We start from the raw sequence: 12243 nt of genomic DNA on the forward strand, positions 1-12243 counted from the left end.
ACACCTTTCTGTCAAATGCACAGTTAGGCCATTAATCTTTTACTCAAAGGTATTTAACCTTTCATATAACTGGCATAATTGACACCTTTCTGTCAAATGCACAACTAGGCCATTAATCTTTTACTCAAAGGTATTTAACATTTCATCTAACTGACATAATTGACACATTTCTGTCAAATGCACAGTTAGACCATTAATATTTTACTCAAAGGTATTTAACCTTTCATATAACTGGTATAATTGACACCTTTATTTCAAATGCATAGCTAGGCCATTAATCTTTTACTCAAAGGTATTTAACCTTTCATCTAACTGGAATAATTGACATCTTTCTGTCAAATGCACAGCTAGGCCATTAATCTTTTACTCAAAGGTATTTAACCTTTCATCTAACTGGAATAATTGACACATTTTTGTCAAATGCACAGTTAGGCCATTAATCTTTTATATTAGAACATTTCCTACTCTAATAATTATTCAAAATATCGATTAACTAATCAATTTCCTTATAATTTCTATAGTTTTGTACCCGTAGTGCTAACACAGTAATTTACCAACTTTTTGGTCATGATCCTTTTATTAATATGCACAAGTATTGCCTATACAATCATTTCTCAACCATTACTCTAGTGTACGTGGGTTGTACACCCACTATCAGTACGGAAATTTATACACTTAGTATGAATTTCCTAGTTTTCACATAAAGTGACCATACAGAAATTCATCTACTTAGTATGAATTTCTTAAGTTTACACATAAAGTGCCCATACGAAAATTCATCCACTTAGTATGAATTTCTTAAGTTTACAAATAAAGTGCCCATGCAAAAATTCATCCACTTAGTATGAATTTCTTAAGTTTACATAAAAAGTGCCCATACGGAAATTCATCAACTTAGTATGAATTTCTTAAGTTTACACATAAAGTGCTCATACAAAAATTCATCCATTGAGTATGAATTTCTTAAGTTTACACATAATGTGCCCATACAGAAATTCATCCACTTAGTATGAATTTCTTAACTTTTTGCACACTGAGTGCCATTTGGAAATCACTATACATATATCAGTCAATCATACATCTATGCCTACCGTAACATATAGGTACATAATAAATTCACTCACCTGGATTGCCCCGCTATTATATCCAAAACACAAAGTTGATTACTCAAGTACTTTGCCTTTGCCTTTTGTTTTGCTTGACTTGGGAGCTTGATTTCGATCTACTCAAGCATCCAATAAAGACACGTACATTATCAATTGTTAGTATATTTCCTAACAATTATACTTAAACATTACTCAAAAGTACGTATTAGTATATTTTCTATAACAATATTAGCTTATCTTCACATTTATGGCTTAATAGTATCGATACCCCTACCATAGTATCGATATTACTATACTATGGTACCAATACTCTATTACGGTACCGATACCATTTATGCATTTTGCTAACAATGGTATCGATACCATCCTCATTGTATCGATACCATCCTCATTGTATTGATACCCCCTCTTGGGATTAATACTACTTGCATATGTATTGATACTACTTGCATATGTATCGAAACTACTCAATGAATTATATGGATTTTAAGCCTATAGTATTGGTACTTTTCTATCAGTATCGATACCCATACCTAGATTTTACATTTTTCAGCCCGAAACTTAAACAAATTTGGTCAAATTTCCTTATGTTTACCCCCAACAATACTATTAAACTCTTCTCTACTTATCCCTACTAATTTTCCATCATTTAGCTTCTTAAAACATCTAAAATCTCTCAAGATCATTTGAATCTAAGAATCACACCACATTTTCTAACTTGTTTTTAAGCTCATCCAATGCTTCTAATCTCTCATTTACTTCTTTGACAAGTCAAATCTACTAGTAAACATCAATAAAAACTCATATCTTAACATATCATTCAAAAACTCATTTCTTTAAATCTCAAATATTTCATCCCTTTCTTAGTTTTAATCTTATTTAACATTTCCTTGAACCTCTAATATACTCAATGATTCAAAACCAACCAAAAACGAGAGGAAAAACTATCCAAATAGAAATCTTACCTTTGGGCTATTAATGAGAGTTTTTCCAAGGGAAAGAAGAAAATAGATAGCTTTTTGCTAATCTAACTTTCCCCCTATTTCCTTACTTTAATACTTTACTCATAAAATGAATTTTAAATTCATTTCCTGTAAAAGACCAAAATGCCCGCTTTATTCCTCTATTGCTACAATTTAATCCAAAACACTATTCCAAATCATTTTCTCATCGTTTACCATTTATTCAAATAAATATTCAAATTTCAAAAAATTTCAATATAGTCCATAACCTGATATTTCAAAACTCGAGATCTTCCCTTTCATCTTCTCATTTTGGGCTTGATTCTCTTGTAATCGTTTCTTTAAGGAATTCTTTTCTTTCAATGGAATCCTAACTTGATACCTACTTTACTTGAGCTTTTTTTTTACTTTCTTTGGATTCTCTCTTTAGGCTTGCCACTTCTTGTCTCCATTCAGCAGGTGATTTACTTGAGCTAGAAGTTATATGGGCCTTTACCATTCGTTGGTAGAATAATTGAAGATCGTCAAAATCCAGTTGAAGTTGCTTCTCCACTTTTTCAATTTGATCATCTCGGCCCTTTTGAATGTCAATCTCTATCTCTTTTTGGTATACTTCATCCTCTAACTTTTGCAAGGTCCCTCTCCATTGCTTTCTTTCCGCCTCGAAGTCACGCTTAACTAGCTCTAACAGAGATGACACCACTCTCATATGTTCTTCCATAGGCTGAATATTTTTCAGGATTTACCATCGGGATGTTATAATTTACTCGATTACTTCTCCATTGTTCATACTCTTGAGATAATTCGAGATCAAAGGTAAAAATATTCACACGACAGTCTGTTTCCATGCATCAACAACCCCTTTGACTTTACTCTTGTATTATTCTCCTTTGAATGGAAACTCTGACATTGACAAATCCCATGGTGCTGGAATAATTTCCTTGACTCATACTATCTAGAAACTAGCAGAGGTACATACCCTACAGAACCCTAGATACCTAGTAAAGGAACCCAATCTCGCTCTCCATATTATAAAGTATATCTAAAGAGACATTCCACGAAGCTCACCACAATATATCACCATCCCTGATTTCCTTGAAGATAATCGTCCATTTCTCTTCGGTAAAACCCTTGGGCCATTATTTGGAAAGGAAATATTTCAAAGGCAAAAACTCATCCAGAAATACTCGTTCTGGTGCTCTTTCAACATGATTGAAGTGACTAAGAATACATACTAACAGCAAGGGTGCACATCCTATAAAACTTCATTCTCCTTCTCGTCTACAAGAACTCAATGAATGAAACGTCTCAACTAGAATGGCTGGAACAGGATCTACATACTTATTTTTTCTCTCAAACAATTTAATAACTGAAACTTCTACATACCCTAACACCTTCGAAAAATTATAAGCCCATAAATCCCTAAGGAAAACCAATCAAACTTCTTCTTCTTGTCCGGATGATGATCAATTACTTCTTTCAGAGCAGTCCAAGAGATGCACTCAATGTCTCATTTCTTCTTGATGTTTCTAACAACCCATTCTTCGCTTATTCCACTCATGAGGATCAATTTCTTTTTGAATGAATGAGTGATTGTCAATTTGGTGTATATTCTATCCATTTGAGATATCGGATAACAGATCAAAGCTCGATACTCGTCTATGGTAGGTGTTAGATCCACTATTCCAAAAGTAAAGCAGCTATATGTAGGATTCCAGAGCTGCGCCAAGGCTCTAAACAAATTTTGGTCAATTAGAACATCTAGGAGATAAGAGATATCACCATATAACTGATAAAAAAATTTCTTATCGACTGCTTCCCATCTTCCCCAAATTTCTTTTAACTCACTCAAATCGTTGTGACATACATTGATATGGGTGTAGCCAAACAAATCTGACATGTATCATGGCATCAAACTATGTCCATTGGTCAGTTAGGATTGTTCAGACCATCTCAAAACATCTGCATTGTCTTCAACCTCTTTTTGAACCTTTTGTTCCATATTAGTAGCCTTCTATATAGACATCGATAACAAATTAACACCATGTAATGGATAATCCAATGCAAACATGAAATAAAGAAAAGACAAAAAATCAATTAGTAAACATAAAGAAATTAATCAGGAATAATTGTAATACCCCAAAAATTTAGATAATGACCAAAATGAAAATTTTGAAAGTTTGATGGTCAAAGTTGAAAATTAGGAAAAGTTTAGGGAATTAAGTGATAATTTCCTAAAAAGAAATTTTATTCCATTAAAAGATAGTTTACTCTTGAGAATGGGGTTTTATAGAAATCATATTTTTGGATTTGGAATTTTAGCAAAGAAAAACTAGAAATGGTTAAAGCCGATAAGGAATCGGTAATTTGGATCGAATTGGAGTTTTAAAAAAATTTAAAGGAAGTTGTAAATTGGTTGGAAATATTATTTTAATAGTTTGGATCAGAGAAATTTGGTTTGGAAATGTGCAATTTTTCAGATTCAACCGAAACAGTGGAATTTAGTGACTAAAACGCAAGATTTGAAAATTTAGGGGAAATTCAAGAAATAAAAGTCAAAATAATTCAGCTTTGACTTTGAAATATGATAATGATGAGTTGTCATGATTTTATGGTAAATAAGAAGATTCATTAAGGGTGATTTGGTCTTATCTCAACTAAATGAATATTTTATTCATTTAAAGTTAGATTAAATGTAAATTAAGATGAAATGTATCTAACATTTCATTTCACATGCTCATCTTCTTCTCCAAAGGTGCATGGGTTTCTCCTAAGGTAGGAGAAAGCTTAAATTCAATTTTCAAGCAATTTCCTTAGGATTTTGAGTATGCTGAAAATACAAAATTGTTATATGCGAAAAACGCTATCATTTGGTACCAATATTGCATGATAATATTGTTAGTGTTCAAATTCATCTTGAGTTTATGAAGGGGTTCATGTGTTTTATGGGTTTTTAAGAGTTAAGATATTTTAAAGAATTGGTTGTAAGAATTTATGAAGAACCTAAGAATGAAGTTAAAGAAAATAGTTTGGATTTTTAATATGGCAGTAGGTTTGAAAATTCACCAGATATTATATAAAAATAATTTCTAGGTTATTTTTATATATTTGTGTTCATATATCGATATAGTTTTGTTTAAAACAAACGGGAATCATTTTCAAGGTGTATATAAAAAGATATGAATTTTTAACCAAGGAAAGGTCAGAAAAATCGGACAGCAGATTCTGCAAAACAGATTATGTTGGTCAAATTTGAAAATTCACCATAAATTGTACAGAATGAATTAGAAGAAGTTCTTTATATGGATGGATGCGTATTCGAGTTTAGTTTTCAATGGAAGAAACAGAATTAAATTGCAGTATGTATATCAATACATAATACCGATTCTTTAAAGGTAGTACGAGTTGTCTGAATATGGAAAATTGATGGGTTGTTGTGTAAGTGTTATAATTGATGTACTTTGCTGGAAAATTCTGTTTTGGAATTGAAATGAGTGTTAAATGTGAACTATGATTATTTTGGAAGTTTGAAAAGATTAGTGATTTAAGTACAACAATTGTATAGTTGGTGTACTTAAATGTAATTATGCTTTTGTAAAAGCATTTAAATGGGAATATATTTTAATGCTGGAATTATTAGTATTAAGAATTTAAGTGGGAAAATGGTGAAGGACCATTGTGGATAAATTGGAAAAGTTGGTTCCAATGTTATAGGAATTATTAAGTATTGAGTATTTTTGATAGAAAATGAGTTCAAGTATATTTTGGAGTTATTTTGGAATGTGTTTATGTTAGTACAATACTAACATATGTAATCGTTATGAATTGTGATTTATACAGATAATGATTGATTTGCGATTGAAGCAAGTCAAGTATAAAAAGGGTTTATTGTGGAACATAGTGAGGCTCATATTTTGAAAGATATAAAGTGTCAAGGTGAGTGCAATACATGCATGACATTATACATGGATGTTTTATACATCATCAAGAAGACTTGCAATAAGTCGACCTTGTTTATGTTGACATGATATTTATGTCATTTATTATATATTTGATATATTCTAAATATGTCAAAGGTTGAAAATAAAATGCATTGATCACTGATTTTTGCATATGATTTTTATCATGAATGTTATTTCGGTATGAAATGCCCAATGTTAAATATGAATAATATACTTTGCCATGGATGAATTGAATAAAATAGACTACATGCCCAAGTAAGTCATTGAGAGACAGGGTATAGTTGGCATGCCATAGAGTATAGCAGCTGCAGGTTTATAATACACTTCGATGTATATGGTGGGCACGACCTTATGTGTAATACACTTTGGTGTATATGATGGGCACGACCTTATGTGTAATACACTTCGGTGTATATGATGGGCACGACCTTATGTGTAATACACTTCGGTGTATATGATGGGCACGACCTTATGTGTAGCACTACGGTTCAAATATTACTCGAATACACAGGGTCCTCAAGGTTGTATATTGGGCTATAGGCTATGGTTTATGGTTTATTGGTTAATAAATGGTAACCATGCAAATAAGCTTACGAGCTTATGGAACAAATGGTAAGTGTATTGGTAAAATAAGCTTACAAGCTTATGGAATAAATGGTAAGTATATTGGTAGAATAAGCTTACGAGCATATAAGAAAAATGATAAGAAATTTTATATCATTTTGATCATTGTAAAATATTGGAATATGTTGGTAATATGATTTTATGGCATTTTGAAATTTACATTGAAATTCATACATGAATTGTATTTCACTGTTTATTGTTTTAATTGCCTCACTAAGTTTATACTTAGTGTGTGATGATTTTCACGCGTAGGTAAAAAGCAAGTAGTGGAATAAAGAGTTCAAAGTGACATCAAGCATCGAGGAGTATATTGCAATATCAGTAAGACATCCTATGATGAAATTTAACTTAGATAGTGGCATGTAATTAATAATATTCAATTGGTTTTGTTGAATAAATTTGGAAACAAAATGGTAAGTTTTATAGTGATGAAAGGTTAAATTTTTATGAGTTTTATATGTATTTTTGGAAATTACTGTAGCAGTGCATCGATACACAATTTTAATTCGATGTTTTTGTGCATCGATACACTGTTCACGTCAATGTAGCAGTGCACCGATACACTGTTCACGGTATTGTTCACTGTTCACTATTCATAAAAAAAATACTTTTGTTTTAAATTTGTTATAATGAAACATAATTCATATGATATGATATTTTTATAATATAAGTTACCATTTTAAGGAAATAAATTTTAAATCACTTTCAAAGTGGAAATGGTTTTAGAAATTCGGGTGACATCTATAATCTGTATAGGTATAATTATACAGGTTATAGGTGTTACAATAATAATTTGTTAATGAATCTTACCTTCACATGTTGGCTACCAATCATACTTTATCAAATCCTACTTAAACATGATATCTACCCCTATGCATTGTTTGAACATTAAAAAACCTAACCTCATTCTATCTAGTTCGCATGCTTATTCAAGAAAAATAAACCTAACTGCATGATCTCTAGTTCCCATACATTTATTTCGAAAGTGAAATTAAATGACTCAAAAAGCTTTTCCTTGTGTACCCTCCTCACAGGACTCTTAAGGTTCGGGTTAGGCTCTACCTAGGTTCGGGTTTTAGGTTCACTATATGTTGGGTTCGACTCTAAAGTAATAGGTTTTCGAATTGTCCTTGTTGGTTCCCCCTTGGGCTATCAAACCCTTAATGTTGGCCCATCATATACTTTTAGGGATTGAGTTCAATTCAAGGGAACACACCTCCTTATGTCTGTGCAGAGGTGAATACCATCATGAGGACCATAAGGCGTGAGCTCCAAGAGCGATTCACTATCCCATACAGAGGTGAAAACCACATGATGGAGTAATTTCTCGCTCTTACTTAAATCGGACAGAGCGGGGTTTTAGATCATGTTATGATAATGCAACTGTGCAGTGTGTGAGGAAAAGCGAAAAACACATAATCACACAACACTCAAATCAATCCTTAAATTAATTTTAAAACACATAATCAATATGAAAACATCAACAAACAAGTCAGTACAACTATTTAATGGTTAATCAAATTACGGTTCAAAATCTAAACAAAAACTTATTTAAAACTAAACAAGAGATCAAAAACCAAATTAGAACGAACTTGTAACTCTCATTTGCAAAGACAATTAACTAATTGACTATAGGCCTGACTCTCAAAAAAAGTCCCCAGCAGAGTCGTCAAGTTGTCGAAACGATTTTTTTTCTTAAGTGAGATTTAAAAAAAAACCATTTTTTTAATTTATCTGTTTTGATTAATTTTTATTAAAAAGTAATGTGATTTTAAAAAAAAATCTCTCGTTTCAAAAAATTTGGGATTCCTTTTAAAAATAAAACATAAGGTTCGAGGAGTCGCCACCAATTTTTAATTAGCGTGCTATTGGATACCCAAAAACATATTTTTTTATCATTTTAATAAAAATATTAATTTAATTAAAACACCAAATTTGAGGTATGTGTTACCAAATTTGAGTTCGGGAGTCAGTTACGTGTGGGGAAGGATTAGCACCCGCACGACGTCCTAAATCGGTACCTAGTCGATTAATTAATATCTTTGAAATGAAATTTACAAGTTCAAATTTAATTTAATTTATGATCCCATAAAACAACAAAATATGAATTTTAAATTGAAATATAATAATATTTACTCCAACCGAAATAAAGAAATATTATAGTTCCATTATAATATTCAAATGCACCAAAAACATATTAAAATAAAATTACCCAGCCTTTTTAGAAAGAAGAAGAATATTAGATTATTTAAAGATTAGACCTTAGATAAGTTCTAACAATCTTTTCTCAAAAAGAATTTAAATGAACAAATATTTCTTATTCTCTCATTCCCAAATTTTAGGTGAAGAATCATTTTTAAGTATGTTGGGATACACTTTCAATTTAAAATCATTGAAAGTGGCTCTCTAATAAGGTAAGAGAAACCTCTCACAACGATTTTAAAATAAAAGAGTATTACCCTTAATCCAATTATTTGATGAGGGTCGAGCTATGCATATGAGGGTATCATAAATCTCAAACAAAAATGATGCCGTTCGATTTACTAATGAATTATTAGCATACTCATACATATGTAAGCATATCATCATGCGAAATAAATATAAACAACTAATTAAAGAAATCAATCCTAACAATGGACTAAATTAAAATAAATTTAGATCTAATCACTTAATCCAAAAGATGAAATAATCTAAATTAGGACAAAAGTATCTAAGACCTAAATCTAAAGATTCAATCTAAAACAAACATAAAAAGCAAATGACTTAAAAACAACACATATCAATGATAGAGACTAAACCTAAACTAAGGCTCTAATTAACCATAATTATTTAAAAGATATGCTATCTAACCTTGGGATAAATTCTAAAATCTAAATAATATCAAGGAAATAAGAAAATAAATTACTCATGCAACAAAATTTCTCATGTGAATTTAAAAATGAAAAATAATCTAATTACTTAATACGATTCGAAAGAAAATAAATATGAATTTTAATTAGCACTTAACAATTTAAACAAACAAGGGATTAAATTGAATAATTACTAAATCAATTAGGGAGTAAACAGGAACTAACATGCAATTAAAATTAAGAATGAAATTGAAGTAAATTAAAATCAACCATATGAAACAACAAATACAAAAGTTAAAATGTAAAAATTCGCTAAAACGAGGAGTATTAACATAATTAAACCAAATAAGTGAAACAGGAAATCAAATATGTAAAATAACAACATTGAGACAAATAAAAAGGATCAAATTCGAAAATAGTCCTACGGTGATTATTTTGTAAATATTCGCTGAAATTAAGGGAATTGAAGCGTGATTTTATCCTTGAGATTCGGTGGCTAAAATAATACTTAACCCAAATATTTTTATATAAAAGCTAATTAAAAACAAACCCAAACTAAACTAATCACTTTTAGCAACACAGCCGACCACTTTCTCTCTTCCTATTGCTCTCCCCTTCGTTCGAAACCTTTACCAGAGCCTCCATCGCCACCGGTCGGCGGCCCGGTGACCTAAATCAACCACCAAACTCATTTCATCCCTCGCCTCACTATTCTAACCTCCGATCTAAGGTCTAAAACACAAAAAAGAAACTTTAAAAGCCTCAAAGAAACCGTCGATCTCTGGACTTCACTCTCTAAGCTTACGAATGGTGGCTCTCCATTTCTCCGGCAACGGGCTTCAAACGGCAGAGCCCTCACACTCAAGTAAAATCAATTAAACCCTCCCCTCATCATACTGTTTTTATCTCTCGGTCGAAAGCCCCAATGGTTCCCTGTTCTTAACAGCCACCACAGATCAGTGGCTATCTCACCTCTAACCGCCTCCTCAAACCACCATCAACACGTCCCCTAACCTACAGAGCCTATTTCTCAACATCTACGCCCTGAGACCAAACGATCGAGACCACTTAACCGAACCGGTAACGTAGCTCCTTCCCTTATTCCTATTTTATTTTGTTTCTGTTGAACATGCTTTGAATAATAATTGGAGGGTTGTTACTGAAATATGAAAATGGTAGTACCTAAAGAAAAGATTGTTATACTACTGATTTTTGTTTGAATAAAAGAAAAAAAGAACAAAGAAAACAATATATACCTTCAAAAAAAGCTTTGTTTTGTATTCTATTTTCGTATGAGGATCAACTATTACAATGGTTATTCTTTTCTTCAATGGAGGCTGAATAAGCTGTTACAAATCCTCTCTTTTCGAATGGGGACTGAGAGCCTCACGGTACACTGCCATTTTTTGTGGAAAGGAGAAGATTCTTTATAGGATTCTCTCTTTTCTCGTTACTCTCTTAAAAAATGGATCTACCCCTCTTAATTTTTTTGTTCATCCTTACTCTAGTGGTTAATGAATGGAAATAAAAAATGGCTTTTCGTTTCTGTTTTTTCCGAATCGTTCCCCTCCTCCTCTTCGAATGGAGATTGAGTAATATAATAACTCTCTCTTCAAAATGCTTGTTACTCCGCCTCCTAACAGATTCAGTTACGCATGGCCAGCTGGAGGCATGAGGAGAAGCTTCTGAAATTTACCACAGCTGGCGTGGAGGAGCACGTGCTTGGGACCGTCCTGAGCTTCTCGACTCTTCTGGAACAGTCTTACTTAGCTGCTAGTTGTGAGTTGGAGCAACGGTAGGATCAACGTGGCTTCCTTGCTGGATGGAGAGAAGCTGCGGAAGGCTTGGGGTTTCTGTTGGTGTGACCATCCACTTGGAAGTCCTGGTTGATAGGGCTGCTATTTTGGGCCTCAGTTACTGAGCTGCTTTGTAATTACTTTGTTGGTCAGGCCTGTAAAAATAGCACGTTTAATTAGTGCACTAACGTTTGTCATAATATATTTATATGTATATATATAATAATAATTTCATATACCCATATATATGACCATAAACAAAACTAATATATAATCCTAAGTAATTAATAAGTACTATATATATATATTAACAAAAACTCGAATGAAACACCAGACAAAATGAGCGTCTACATTTATATAAACCAATATGTAATCTATAACATCACCATAAAATGATCCACGTATGAATGAAACACTCAATTCATCAAATCCATAAATATCAAAATGAGTATTCGTTAATCCAAACGGCAATTCTACAAAATATAAGTACATATCATATATCAAGTCCTAAAAATATCTTAGGAATATTTGCTTCTTTAATCTTTAACAGATGATATTCTAATCAGAGGTCGATTTTAAAAAGTACATATGCACCTTTTAGTTGGTAAAAATCATCGATCCTTGGGAGAAGATACTTGTACTTCAATGTCACTTTACTTAACTGACACTTTACTTAACTGACGATAATCTATGCATAATTGCATAGATCCATCTTTTTTTTACAACAATACTGGTACACCTCAAGGTAACATGGTCAACCTTATAAACCCTGATATAACAATCCTAGTAATTGCACCCTTAATTTTCGAGCTTGGTAGGAGCTATGTGATACAAGGTTATAAACAAATATATGCAGTACCTGATAATATTTCTATTTTAAATTATATCTTTCAATTGCGAAATAATCTCAGTAACTTATCTAAAACTACATCTAGATACTCTTG

At 31.9% G+C, this 12243-nt stretch overlaps 1 long non-coding RNA gene across 1 annotated transcript; it reads left to right on the forward strand.

Moving 5' to 3' along the window:
• The first annotated feature begins 10076 nt into the window (after positions 1–10076).
• Positions 10077–11541, forward strand: LOC120205771. The gene is made up of 2 exons (XR_005524052.1): positions 10077–10583; positions 11147–11541. It is a non-coding gene; the product is annotated as an uncharacterized LOC120205771 (long non-coding RNA).
• Positions 11542–12243: the final 702 nt, after the last annotated feature.

This window comes from Hibiscus syriacus, unplaced genomic scaffold (assembly GCF_006381635.1).
Source record: "Hibiscus syriacus cultivar Baekdansim isolate YM2019G1 unplaced genomic scaffold, ASM638163v2 tig00013040_pilon, whole genome shotgun sequence".
Taxonomy (NCBI): domain Eukaryota; kingdom Viridiplantae; phylum Streptophyta; class Magnoliopsida; order Malvales; family Malvaceae; genus Hibiscus; species Hibiscus syriacus.